This window comes from Zea mays, chromosome 4 (genome assembly GCF_902167145.1).
Source record: "Zea mays cultivar B73 chromosome 4, Zm-B73-REFERENCE-NAM-5.0, whole genome shotgun sequence".
NCBI lineage: Eukaryota > Viridiplantae > Streptophyta > Magnoliopsida > Poales > Poaceae > Zea > Zea mays.
Window position 1 is genome coordinate 166,061,757 of NC_050099.1, and position 15,134 is coordinate 166,076,890.

Genomic DNA, 15,134 nt, shown 5'->3' on the forward strand with positions numbered 1-15,134 from the left:
TTATCATGACATAAATACCAATGAAAAATATCAATTAAAGCTTCATTTCTGATACCAAATAAATCTTTATTTCGAATTTTTTTGAAATTGGTGGTGTGGTGCGGTCCTTTTGCTTTGGGTTTAATACTTTCTCCCCCTTTGGCATTAATCGCCAAAAACGGAGACATTGATAGCCCCATTCTCCCCATTGGTACAAGTAAATAAGAGTGAAGTATTATACCAATTTGGAGTGAGCGGTGTAGCGACGAAGGATAAATGATATCGTTAGAGTGGAGTGGAAGCCTTGTCTTCGTCAAATACTCCATTTCCCTTTCAATCTACGACTTAGTATAGAAATATACTTGAAAACACATTAGTCGTAGCATTGGTACATAAGTAATAGGAGATATGCATTTGTACCAAATGAAAGAAATATGATCAAAGGTATATAAATGAGCTATGTGTGCAATGTTTCAATCAAAATTCCGAGAATCAAGAATATTTAGCTCATTCCTAAGTTTGCTAAAGGTTTTCTCATCTAAAGGATTGGTAAAGATATCGGCTAATTATTCTTTGGTGCTAACATAAGAAATTTCGATATCCCCCCGTTGTTGGTGATCTCTCAAAAAGTGATACTGAATATCTATGTGCTTAGTGCGGCTGTGTTCAACAGGATTATTTGCCATGCGGATTGCACTCTCATTATCACATAGGAAAGGGACTTTGCTCAATTTGTCGCCATAGTCCCTTAGAGTTTGCCTCATCCAAAGTAATTGCACACAACAATGGCCTGCGGCAATATACTCAGCTTCGGCGGTGGAAAGAGCTACTGAGTTTTGTTTCTTTGAAGCCCAAGACACCAGGGATCTTCCCAGAAACTGACAAGTCCCTGATGTGCTCTTCCTATCAATTTTACACCCTACCCAATCGACATCGGAATATCCTATTAAATCAAAATTAGATCCCTTGGGGTACCAAAGTCCAAACTTAGGAGTATAAACTAAATATCTCATGATTCTTTTCATGGCCCTAAGGTGAACTTCCTTAGAATCGGCTTGGAACCTTGCACACATGCATACGGAAAGCATAATATCCGGTCGAGATGCACATAAATAGAGTAAAGATCCTATCATCGATCGGTATACCTTTTGATCTACGGATTTACCTCCCGTGTCGAGGTCGAGATGCCCATTGGTTCCCCTGGGAGTCTTGATGGGCTTGGCATCCTTCATTCCAAACTTGTTAAGTATGTCTTGAATGTACTTTGTTTGGCTGATGAAGGTGTCGTCTTGGAGTTGCTTGACTTGAAATCCTAGGAAATACTTCAACTCCCCCATCATAGACATCTCGAATTTTTGTATCATGATCCTACTAAACTCTTCACAAGTAGATTTGTTAGTAGACCCAAATATGATATCAATATAAATTTGGCATACAAACAAATCTTTTGCAATAGTTTTAGTAAAGATTGTAGGATCGGCTTTTCCGACTTTGAAGCCATTAGTGATTAGAAAATCTCACAGACATTCATACCATGCTCTTGGGGCTTGCTTGAGCCCATAAAGCGCCTTTGAGAGTTTATAAACATGGTTAGGGTACTCACTATCTTCAAAGCCGGGAGGTTGCTCAACATAGACCTCTTCCTTGATAGGTCCATTGAGGAAGGCACTTTTCACATCCATTTGATAAAGCTTAAAGCCATGCTAAGTAGCATAGGCAAGTAATATACGAATTGACTCAAACCTAGCTACGGGTGCATATGTTTCATCAAAATCCAAACCTTCGACTTGTGAATAACCTTTGGCCACAAGTCGGGCTTTGTTTCTTGTCACCACATCATGCTCATCTTGCTTGTTGCGGAATACCCACTTGGTACCTACAACATTTTGATTAGGACGTGGAGCTAAATGCCATACCTCATTCCTCGTGAAGTTGTTGAGTTCCTCTTGCATTGCCAGCACCCAATCCGGATCTCTTGGTGCATCCTCTGTCCTGTAAGGCTCAATAGAGGACACAAAAGAGTAATGCTCACAGAAATGTGCAACTCGAGATCTAGTGGTTACCCCCTTATGAATATCACCAAGGATGGAGTTGACGGAGTGATCTCGTTGAATTGCTTGGTGGACTCTTGGGTGTGGCGGTCTTTGACCCTGTATTTATTTATCATCTTCCTTGTCTTCATTAACTTCATCTCCCCCTTGATCATTGTCTTCCTCTTGAGGTGGCTCATCCTCCTGATCTTCATCATCTTGAGCCTGATCCTCATCTTGAGTAGGCGGAGATGCTTGGTTGGAAGATGACGATTGATCTTGTGCTTGTGTGGGCTCTTCAGATTCCTTACGACACACATCCCCAATGGACATGTTCCTTAGCGCGATGCACGGAGCCTCTTCATCATCTAGTTCATCAAGATCAACTTGCTCCACTTGGGAGCCATTAGTCTAATCAAACACAATGTCACAAGAAACCTCAACTAATCCAGTGGATTTGTTGAAGACTCTATATGCCCTTGTGTTTGAGTCATATCCTAGTAAAAAGCCTTCTACAGCCTTAGGAGCAAATTTAGATTTTCTACCTCTTTTAATAAGAATAAAACATTTGCTTCCAAAGACTCTAAATATATGAAACATTGGGATTTTTACCGGTGAGGAGTTCGTATGATGTCTTCTTGAGGATTCGATGAAGATATAACCGGTTGATGGAGTTGTAGGCGGTGTTAATCGTCTCAGCCCAAAACCGGTCTGGTGTCTTGTACTCATCAAGCATGGTCCTTGCCATGTCCAGTAGAGTTCTATTCTTCCTCTCCACTACACCATTTTGTTGAGGTGTGTAGGGAGAAGAGAACTCATGCTTGATGCCCTCTTCCTCAAGAAAGCCTTCAATTTGAGAGTTCTTGACTCCGTCCCATTATCACTTCTTATCTTTTTTATCCTTAATCCAAACTCGTTTTGAGCCCGTCTTAAGAATCCTTTTAAAGTCTCTTGGGTTTGTGATTTTTCCTGCAAAAAGAACACCCAAGTGAAGCGAGAATAATCATCCACAATAACAAGACAATACTTACTCACACTGATGCTTATGTAAGCTATCGGGTCGAATAAATCCATGTGGAGTAGCTCGAGCGGCCTGTCAGTTGTCATGATGTTCTTGTGTGGATGGTGGGCGCCAACTTGCTTTCCTGGTTGGCATGCGCTACAAACCTTGTCTTTCTCAAAATGAACATTTGTTAGTCCCAAAATGTGTTCTCCCTTTAGAAGTTTGTGAAGTTTCTTCATTCCAACATGGGCTAGTCGGCGATGCCAGAGCCAACCCATATTAGTCTTAGCAATTAAACAAGTGTTGAGTTCAGCTGTGTTTTCATTAAAATCAACTAAATATAACTGACCATCTAACACTCCCTTAAATGCTATTGAACCGTCACTTCTTCTAAAGACAGTAACAACTATATCTCTAAAAAGACAGTTGTAGCCCATTTTACACAATTAAGAGACAGAAAGCAAATTATAATCTAAAGAATCTACAAGAAAAACATTAGAAATGGAATGGTCATGAGATATAGCTATTTTACCCAAACCTTTGACCAAACCTTGATTTCCATCCTCGAATGTGATAGCTCGTTGGGGATCTTCGTTTTTCTCGTAGGAGGAGAACATTCTCTTCTCCCCTGTCATGTGGTTTGTGCATCCGCTACCAATTATTCAACTTGAGCCCCCGGATGCATAAACATGCAACACAATTTAGGCCTTGTTCTTAGGTAACCAAACAGTCTTGGGTCCTTTCACGTTAGAAACAAGCACCTTGGGTACCCAAACACAAGTCTTTGATCCCTTGTGTTTGCCCCCCAACATATTTGGCAACTATTTTGCCTGATTTGTTAGTAAGCACATATGATGCATCAAAAGTTTTAAATGAAATGTTATGTTCATTTGATGCAGTAGAAGTTTCCTTTTTAGGCATTTTATTATGAGTGGAATGCCTAAAACTAGAATCCACATTCTTATACATAAAAGCATGGTGAGGAACAGAATGAGATTTCTTAGCATGAATCTTCCTAATTTTATGTTCATGATAATTAGGAGGATATAAAATGTAACTTTCATTATCCTGAACCATGGGAGCTTTGCCCTTAACAAAGTTAGACAATTTCTTAGGGGCATTAAGCTTGACATTGCTTCCCTCTTAGAAACCAATGTCATCCTTAATGCCAGGGCGTCTCCCACTATAGAGCATGCTTCTAGCAAATTTAAAATTTTCATTTTCAATTTCACGCTCATTGATTTTAGCAGTTAATTTGGCTATATCATCATTTTGTTGTTTAATCATGGCAAGGTGATCATTTATAGCATCAACATTAACATCTCTACATCTAGTACAAATAGAAACATGGTCAACAGTAGATGTAGAGGGTTTGTAAACATTTAATTCATCTATCTTAGATTTTAACATGGCATTTTCATCTCTAAGACAGGAAATGGAATCATAGCTAATATTCAATTCTTTAATCTTAGAAACTAAATTAGCATTCTCATTTCTAAGACTAGAAATAGAATCATTATAAACATTTAAATCTTTAACTTTAGAAACTAAGCTAGCATTTTCATTTCCGAGGCTAGTAATTGATTCATGACAAATGCTAAGCTCCTTAGTCAAGTTTTCACATTTCTCTACTTCCTGAGCATAAGCATTTTTACCTTAACATGTTTCTTGTTTTCTTTAATAAGAAAGTCCTCTTGGCTTTCCAAGAGATCATCCTTTTCATGAATAGCTTCTATTAATTAATTTAATTTTTCTTTTTGTTTCATGTTAAGGTCGGCAAAAAAGAGTAAGTAAATCATCTTCGTCTTCACTAGAGCTACCCTCATCACTAGATGTTGTATATTTAGGGGTGGCTCTAGAGTGTACCTTCTTTTTCTTGCCATCCTTAGCCATGAAGCACTTGTGGCCGACGTTGGGGAAGAGGAGGCCTTTGTTGATGGCGATATTGACGGCGTCCTCGTCGGAGGAGGAGTCGGTGGAGCTCTCGTCGGAGCTCCCGACACACGTGGGCATTGCCGCCCTTCTTGTAGTATCCCTCTTCTCCTTCTTCCCCTTCTTGTCTTCGCCCCTGTCACTATCACTTGAAATAGGACATTTAGCAATGAAATGACCGGGCTTACCACATTTGTAGCACACCCTCTTGGAGCGGGGTTTGTAGTCCTTCCCCCTCCTATGCTTGAGGATTTGGCGAAAGCTCTTGATGATGAGCGCCATTGAGAGCACCTAGAGGGGGTGAATAGGTGATCCTCTAAAATTCAACACTAAATAGCTACAAAACTTAGTTATAGAAGTGTTAGTGCAACTAAGTAGTTGAGGAGCGAGTTCTTGTGGATAAGAACAATCACAGAGAAATCAATCACAAGAGACACACGATTTTATCTCGTGGTTCGGCCAAGTAACACTCGCCTACTTCCACGTTGTGGCGTCCCAATGGACGAGGGTTGCACTCCACCCCTTTCAAGTGATCTGATGATCAACTTGAATACCACGGTTTTTCCTTTAGTTGATTATTCCCGTTTGCGAGGAATCTCCACAAGATTGGAGTCTCTCGCCCTTACAACAAAGATCACAATGAAAGCACGGAGTAAGGTTGGGATGAGCAACACACACAAGACACAAATCGCAGCGCACCCACGCACACAAGAGAAGACTTGAGCTCAAATGACAACACGGGGAGTCCTTGACTCGAATAGAGCTCAAATCACTAACACAACGAAACGAATGCGCGGGAACAAAGTCTGGATGCCTTAGGATGCTTAGTGACTGCTTGTGTAGCTCCTCCATGCGCATAGGGGTCTCTTTTATAGCCCCAAGGCAGCTAGGAGCCATTGAAGATCAACATGGAAGGCCAAACTTGCCTTCTGTCGGGTGGTGCACCGCCACCGGACAGCTACTATAGCCTGTCCGGTGCCGATCTCCTTCCTTTTCTAGCATAGACGACCGTTGCATCTTCGGGTCCGTTAGCGCACCGGACACTGTCCGGTGCCCCCTGCCGACCGTTGGTGCGGGCCACGCGTCACCCGCGGATTGCGCGACCGACCGTTGGCTCACCGGACAGTCCGGTGAATTATAGTCGTACGCCACCAAACTTTTCCCGAGAGCGGCTTTTTCACCGGAGACAGCCTGGCGCACCGGACACTGTCCGGTGCACCACCGGACAGTCCGGTGTGCCAGGCCGAGCTGGACTTCGGCTGCACCTAGCCAAGTCTTTTGCAATTCTTTTCTTTTCTTCTTTTCTCTATTTCTAACACTTAGACAAAATATGTTAGTACTGAAAACAATGTACTAAGTCTAGAAACGTACCTTGTTACATGATTTGCACCTTTTGCTTGTTTAACACACAAGGAGTAAAAGACATTTGTGTTGGACACTTAATCACCAAAATACTTATAGAAATGGCCCAAGGGCACATTTCCCTTTCAATCTCCCCCTTTTTGGTGATTTATGCCAACACATTAAAAAGCAACAAAAAGAAGTGCAACATCAATGCAATTGAAGACCAAATTGTTTTTGACTATTATTTGGCATATTTGGATCACTCTTTACCACCACTTGGTTTGTTTTTGCAAATCAAATTCATTTTCCTATCTCTAAGTCAAACTCACTTGTTTGGGCATAAAGAGAGATAATCCAAGAATGAAATTGATCAAGTGCCAAAAACTCCCCCTTTTCCCATAATCAAAATCCTCCCCCACAAGGGACCAAATTTTGCAATAGGAGTATTTTGGACAAATCAAAAGTTCTAACTCTATTGTTTTCAAAATTCACAAGTGGTAGCTAGTCCATTTGCTTTGGCCTTAATTTCTCCCCCTTTGGCATTAAGCACCAAAACAGAATCATTCTTGGCCCCTTAACCCCATTGCCTCACCAAAAATGTCAATTAAGAGCAAAAGGCAATAAGAGCATAATAATGAACTTGGAATTTAGTACACGAATACCGGAGTGCAGTGGAAGTCTTTGCATGGTCCAAGTTCACCTTTCCCTTTCAATTCACCTTTGAGGCTAAATCAAGTATACTCAAACACAAAGGTTAGTATCAAAGGGTCAAGTTGTAGCACATCTCCCCCTAAATATGTGCATCATCACACATGAACTTTTGAGGTCCGGGGATCCCTTGCACAACTTGAGCACCATAACTAAACAACAATGGACTTAAATACATAAAGTAACATGATCAAAGGCATAGAACACATGTATGCTATAGATCAATCCAAGTTACGCGAATCTAAGACATTGAGCTCACTACGCAACCTGCAAAAGGTTTTCTCATCTAACGGCTTGGTTAAGATATCGGCTAGCTGGTTCTCGGTGCTAACATGGCACACTTCGATATCTCCCTTTTGCTAGTGGTCTCTCAGAAAGTGATGCCGGATGTCTATGTGCTTAGTGCGGCTGTGTTCAACAGGATTATCCGCCATGCGGATTGCACTCTCATTTTGAAAGGGAAATGTGCCCTTGGGCCATTTCTAAGTATTTTGGTGATTTAGTGTCCAACACAAGTGCCTAAGTGTTAAAAGGTGGACAAAGTACAAATCAAGTATAAAGGTATGTTTCTCAGACTTAGTACATTGTTTTAGAGACTAATGTATTGTGTGTAAGTGCTGGAAATAGGAAAAATCAAGTTGAAATTAAAGATGGCTTTGTTCAGCCAAAGTCAGCTCTGTCTGGGTGCACCGGACAGTGTCCGGTGCGCCAGGCTGGCTTAGGCGAACTTGCTGCTCTCTGAAAGGGAAATGTGCCCTTGGGCCATTTCTAAGTATTTTGGTGATTGAGTGCAAACACAAGTGCTTAAATGTGAAAATATGCCCATTGATGAACAAAGTGCAAATCACAAGTAAAGGTATGTTTCTAAGCCTTAGTACATTAGTTTTGTGTACTAACATCTTGTCTAAGTGTTAGAAACAGGAGAAAGAAGAAAAGAAAAGAAGTGGAGAGTGGCTGTGTACAGCCAAAGGCTGCTTCGGACTGGGGCACCGGACTGTCCGGTGTGCACCGGACAGTGTCCGGTGCGCCAGACCACCACAGAGCAAACCAGCCGCTCTCGGGTTTTTCTCCGGCGACTTCGGCTAAAATTCACCGGACTGTCCGGTGAGCCAACGGTCGGCCGGGCCAACGGTCGGCCGCGCGATCGGCGCGCGACACGTGGCCGAGCCAACGGTCGGAAAGGTACACCGGACTGTCCGGTGCGCCAACTGTGCGCAGATCTGACTCAGACAGCAACGGGCGGATGCGCTGTTTAAGGAAACAAATCAGGCACCGGACAGTGTCCGGTGTGCACCAGACTGTCCGGTGCGCCACGAGACAGAAGGCAAAGATGGCCTTCCAGATTTGTTCCCAACGGCTCCTAGCTGCCTTGGGGCTATAAAAGGGACCCCTTGGCGCATGGAGGAAAATACCAAGCATTCTTTGAGCACTCTTGATCACTCACACATCAATCTCACGCACTTGTTCGACATTCTAGTGATTTGAGCTCCGTTCTAGTGTGCTAGTCTTTTGAGCTCAAGTCTGGGTCTTGTGTGTGCGTATTCGCTGTGATCTTTGTGTCGTGTGTGAGTTGCTAATCCCTCCCTTGCTCTGTGATTCTCTGTGAACATTTTTTGTAAGGGCGAGAGGCTCCAAGTTGTGGAGATTCCTCGCAAACGGGATTGAGAAAAGAAAAGCAAGAACACCGTGGTATTCAAGTTGATCATTGGATCACTTGAGAGGAGTTGAGTGCAACTCTCGTCCGTTGGGACGCCACAACGTGGAGTAGGCAAGTTTTTGTACTTGGCCGAACCACGGGATAACCACCGTGTCATCTCTGTGATTGATTTCTTGTGGTTATTGTGTTTTGACTCCTCTCTAGCCACTTGGCCATACTTGTGCTAACACTTAACAAGTTTTTGTGGCTTAAGTTTTGAAGTTTTACAGGATCACCTATTCACCCCCCCCCCCTCTAGGTGCTCTCAATTGGTATCAGAGCCGTTCTCTTCAAGAAAGGGACTAACCGCCCGAAGAGATGGATCCTAAGGGGAAGGGAATTGTGATCAACGACAAGGAGAATGAGTCCTTCGTCAACGAGCCAAGGGATGACAAGTCCAATGACTCGGGCTCGGGCCACAAGCGAAAAGATGGGAAGAAGAAGAAGACAAGACGCATCAAGGAGATCGTCTACTACGACAGCGATGAGTCCTCTTCTTCCCAAAAGGACGACGACCACGACAAACAAAAGACGGTTAACTCAAACTTTTCTTTTGATTATTCGCGCATTCCATATAGCTCAAATGCTCATTTGCTCCCCATTCCACTTGGCAAGCCTCCTCACTTTGATGGAGAGGACTACGGATTTTGGAGTCACAAAATGCGTACTCACCTATTTTCTCTCCATCCAAGCATTTGGGAGATTGTGGAAAATGGAATGAAATTTGATAGCTCGGATAGCCCTTCATTCATTAATGAGCAAGTCCATAAGAATGCACAAGCTACCACTGTTCTTCTAGCTTCATTGTGCAGGGATGAATATAACAAAGTGAGCGGCTTGGATAACGCCAAGCAGATCTGGGACACCCTCAAGATCTCTCATGAAGGAAATGACGTTACCTTGCTCACCAAAACGGAGTTGGTGGAAGGCGAGCTTGGACGGTTCGCGATGATAAGGGGCGAGGAGCCAACTCAGACATACAACCGGCTCAAGACCCTTATCAACAAAATAAGGAGCTACGGAAGCACGCGATGGACGGACCACGACGTCGTCCGACTAATGCTCAGGTCCTTTACCGTTCTTGATCCTCATTTGGTGAATAATATTCGTGAGAATCCCAGGTACACCAAAATGTCGCCCGAAGAAGTCCTAGGAAAATTCGTCAGCGGGCGAATGATGATAAAGGAGGCAAGGTATGTGGACGACGCCTTGAATGGACCGATCAACGAGCCGCAACATTTTGCTCTCAAAGCCACAAGGAGCAAGGAGACGCTACCCAGCAAGGTGGCGCAAATTGAGGCGGCCGGTCTTAATGATGAAGAAATGGCCCTCATTATCAAGAGATTCAAGACGGTGCTAAAGGGTCGCAATGGACAGCCGGGCAAGACTAAGACCAAGGGGAAGCGATCATGCTTCAAATGCGGTAAGCTTGGTCATTTTATTGCTAACTGTCCTGATAATGAAAGTGACCAGGAAAAGGGGAACAAAAGGGAGAAGAAGAAGCACTACAAGAAAGCCAAGGGCGAGGCGCATATAGGCAAGGAGTGGGATTCGGATTGCTCCTCCTCCGACTCCGACAATGAGGGACTCGCCGCCACCGCCTTCAACAAATCGGCCCTCTTCCCCAACGAGCGTCACACGTGTCTCATGGCTAAGGAAAAGAAAGTAAGTACTCGAAACTCTACTTATGCTTCTTCTAGTGGTGATGATTCTAGTGACGATGATGAAATAGACTATTCTAGTTTATTTAAAGGTCTAGATAGAATTACGATTGGCAAAATTAATGAATTAATTGATGCATTGAATGAGAAGGATAAACTCTTAGAGAAACAAGAGGATTTATTGTATGAAGAGCATGATAAATTTTTAGAAGCTCAAAAATCTCATGCTCTAGAAGTTAAAAGAAATGAAATGCTTACTTGTGAATTATCTTCATGCCATGAGACAATTTCAAAATTAAAGAGCATTAACGATGAGTTGAATGCTAAGATAGAAATAGCTAGTAAATCAACAACTTGTGTAGAAAATGTTGTTATTTGCAATAGATGTAAAGACTTTGATATTGATGCTTGTAGTGAACACATAGCTTCTATTGCAAAGTTGAATAATGAAGTGGCTAGTCTTAATGCCCAACTTAAGACTAGCAAAAGTGATTTTGAAAAACTAAAATTTGCTAGGGATGCCTACACGGTTGGTAGACACCCCTCAATTAAGGATGGACTTGGCTTCAAGAGGGAAGCCAAGAACTTAACAAGCCATAAGGCTCCCATTTCCGCCAAGGAGAAAGGGAAGGCCCCTATGGCTACTAGTGCTAAAAGGAACCATGCCTTTTTGTATCATGATAAAAGACAAACTAGAAATAGAAGTTATGATGCTTTTAATTCATATGTTTATGATTCTCATGCCATGTTTGCTCCTAGTTCTTCTTATGTGTATGATAGAAATATTACTAGGAGAAATGTTGTTCCTAAAAGAGATGTTGCAAATGTTCATAGAAAAGTAGTGAATGAACCCTCTACAATTTATTGTGCTTTGAATGCTTCATTTGAAATTTGTAGAAAGGATAGAAAAGTAATTGCTAGGAAGTTAGGGGCAAAATGCAAAGGTGATAAAACTTGCATTTGGGTCCCTAAGGAAATTGTGACTAACCTTGTAGGACCCAACAAGAGTTGGGTACCTAAGTCCCAAGCCTAAAATTGCCTTGCAGGTTTATGCATCCGGGGGTTCAAGCTGGATTATCGACAGCGGATGCACAAACCATATGACGGGGGAGAAGAAGATGTTCACTTCCTACGTCAAGAATAAGGATTCCCAAGATTCAATTATATTCGGTGATGGGAATCAAGGCAAGGTAAAAGGATTAGGTAAAATTGCAATTTCTAATGAGCATTCTATCTCTAATGTATTTTTAGTAGAGAGTCTTGGATATAATTTACTATCTGTTAGTCAATTATGTCATATGGGATATAACTGTCTATTTACAAATGTAGATGTGTCTGTCTTTAGAAGAAGTGATGGTTCACTAGCTTTTAAGGGTGTATTAGACGGCAAACTTTATTTAGTTGATTTTGCAAAAGAAGAGGCCGGTCTAGATGCATGCTTAATAGCTAAGACTAGCATGGGCTGGCTGTGGCATCGCCGCTTAGCACATGTGGGGATGAAGAACCTTCACAAGCTTCTAAAGGGAGAACACGTGATAGGTTTGACTAACGTGCATTTCGAAAAAGATAGACCTTGTGCAGCTTGTCAAGCAGGTAAACAAGTGGGAGGAGCGCATCACAGCAAGAACGTGATGACCACTTCAAGACCCCTAGAGCTACTGCATATGGACCTCTTCGGACCCGTCGCCTATCTGAGCATAGGAGGGAGTAAGTATGGTTTAGTTATTGTTGATGATTTTTCCCGCTTCACTTGGGTGTTCTTTTTGCAGGATAAGTCTGAAACCCAAGGGACCCTCAAGCGCTTCCTCAGGAGAGCTCAAAATGAGTTTGAGCTCAAAGTGAAGAAGATAAGGAGCGACAACGGATCCGAGTTCAAGAACCTTCAAGTGGAGGAGTTCCTTGAAGAGGAAGGGATCAAGCACGAGTTCTCCGCTCCCTACACACCACAGCAAAATGGTGTGGTAGAGAGGAAGAACAGGACGCTCATCGATATGGCGAGGACGATGCTAGGAGAGTTCAAGACCCCCGAGTGCTTTTGGACGGAAGCCGTTAACACTGCTTGCCACGCCATCAACAGGGTCTACCTTCATCGCCTCCTCAAGAAGACGTCGTATGAGCTACTAACCGGTAACAAACCAAATGTATCGTACTTTCGTGTATTTGGGAGTAAATGCTACATTCTAGTGAAGAAGGGTAGAAATTCTAAGTTTGCTCCCAAAGCTGTAGAAGGGTTTTTATTAGGTTATGACTCAAATACAAAGGCGTATAGAGTCTTCAACAAATCATCGGGTTTGGTTGAAGTCTCTAGCGACGTTGTATTTGATGAGACTAATGGCTCTCCAAGAGAGCAAGTTGTTGATTGTGATGATGTAGATGAAGAAGATGTTCCGACGGCTGCTATACGAACCATGGCGATTGGAGAAGTGCGGCCACAGGAACAAGGTGAACGAGATCAATCATCTTCCTCAACAATGGTGCAACCTCCAACTCAAGACGATGAACAGGTTCATCAACAGGAGGCAAATGATCAAGGGGGAGCACAAGATGATCATGTGATGGAGGAAGAAGCGCAACCGGCACCTCCAACCCAAGTTCGAGTGATGATTCAAAGGGATCATCCCGTCGACCAAATTCTGGGTGACATCAGCAAGGGAGTAACTACTCGTTCTCGATTAGTTAATTTTTGTGAGCATTACTCTTTTGTCTCTTCTATTGAGCCTTTCAGGGTAGAGGAGGCCTTGCTAGATCCGGACTGGGTGTTGGCCATGCAGGAGGAGCTCAACAACTTCAAGAGAAATGAAGTTTGGACGCTGGTGCCTCGTCCGAAGCAAAATGTTGTGGGAACCAAGTGGGTGTTCCGCAACAAACAGGACGAGCACGGGGTGGTGACGAGAAACAAGGCTCGACTTGTGGCAAAAGGTTATGCCCAAGTCGCAGGTTTGGATTTCGAGGAGACTTTTGCTCCTGTGGCTAGGCTAGAGTCAATTCGAATCTTGCTAGCATATGCCGCTCACCATTCTTTCAGGTTGTACCAAATGGATGTGAAGAGCGCTTTCCTCAACGGGCCAATCAAGGAGGAAGTATACGTAGAGCAACCCCCTGGCTTCGAGGATGAACGGTACCCCGACCACGTGTGTAAGCTCTCTAAGGCGCTCTATGGACTTAAGCAAGCCCCAAGAGCATGGTATGAATGCCTTAGAGATTTCTTAATTGCTAATGCTTTCAAGGTTGGGAAAGCCGATCCAACTCTTTTTACAAAGACATGTGATGGTGATTTGTTTGTGTGCCAAATTTATGTCGATGACATAATATTTGGTTCTACTAACCAAAAGTCTTGTGAAGAGTTTAGCAGGGTGATGACGCAGAAATTCGAGATGTCGATGATGGGCGAGTTGAACTACTTCCTTGGGTTCCAAGTGAAGCAACTCAAGGACGGCACCTTCATCTCCCAAACGAAGTACACGCAAGATCTGCTAAAGCGGTTTGGGATGAAGGACGCCAAGCCCGCAAAGACTCCGATGGGGACCGACGGACACACCGACCTCAACAAAGGAGGTAAGTCCGTTGATCAAAAAGCATACCGGTCAATGATAGGTTCTTTGCTTTATTTATGTGCTAGTAGACCGGATATTATGCTTAGCGTATGCATGTGTGCTAGATTTCAATCCGATCCTAAGGAGTGCCACTTAGTAGCGGTGAAGCGAATTCTTAGATATTTGGTTGCTACGCCTTGCTTCGGGCTCTGGTATCCAAAGGGGTCTACCTTTGACTTAGTTGGATACTCAGACTCCGACTATGCTGGATGTAAGGTCGATAGGAAGAGTACATCGGGGACGTGCCAATTCTTAGGAAGGTCCCTGGTGTCATGGAACTCTAAGAAACAAACATCCGTTGCCCTATCCACCGCTGAGGCCGAATATGTTGCCGCAGGACAGTGTTGCGCGCAACTACTCTGGATGAGGCAAACCCTCCGGGACTTTGGCTACAATCTGAGCAAAGTCCCACTCCTATGTGATAATGAGAGTGCTATCCGCATGGCGGAAAATCCTGTTGAACACAGCCGCACAAAGCACATAGACATCCGGCATCACTTTTTGAGAGACCACCAGCAAAAGGGAGATATCGAAGTGTTTCATGTTAGCACCGAGAACCAGCTAGCCGATATCTTCACTAAGCCTCTAGATGAGAAGACCTTTTGCAGGTTGCGTAGTGAGCTAAATGTCATAGATTCGCGGAACCTGGATTGAATTGTAGCATACATGTACTTATGCTTTTTGATCATGTTCCTTTTTGCATTTTGTTGCTTATTATGGTGCTCAAGTTGTACAAACACTCCCTGGACCTCACAAGTCCGTTGCAAAGTGATGCACATGTTTAGGGGGAGATGTGTTACAACTTGACCCTTTGAGACTAACCATGTGCTTGAGTTTGATGATTTCGTCTCGGAGGAGGATTGAAAGGGAAAAGGTGGACTTGGACCGTGAAAGACTTCCACTGCACTCCGATGAGAGGGTAACTAATTCCAAGTTCATCTCATGACATCTTATTGCCATTTGCTCTTAATTGAAGACTTTGGTGAGGCAATGGGGTTAATAGGCCAAGATTGATCCCGTTTTGGTGCTTGATGCCAAAGGGGGAGAAAATAAAGGCCAAAGTGATAAATGGATCAGCTACCACTTGAGAGATTTTGAAAATAGTAGAATAGAGTTTTTGTTTTGTCAAAAGCTTTTATTGTCTCTTATTGTCTCTATTTTCAAAAGTTGGCTTCTTGTGGGGAAAGG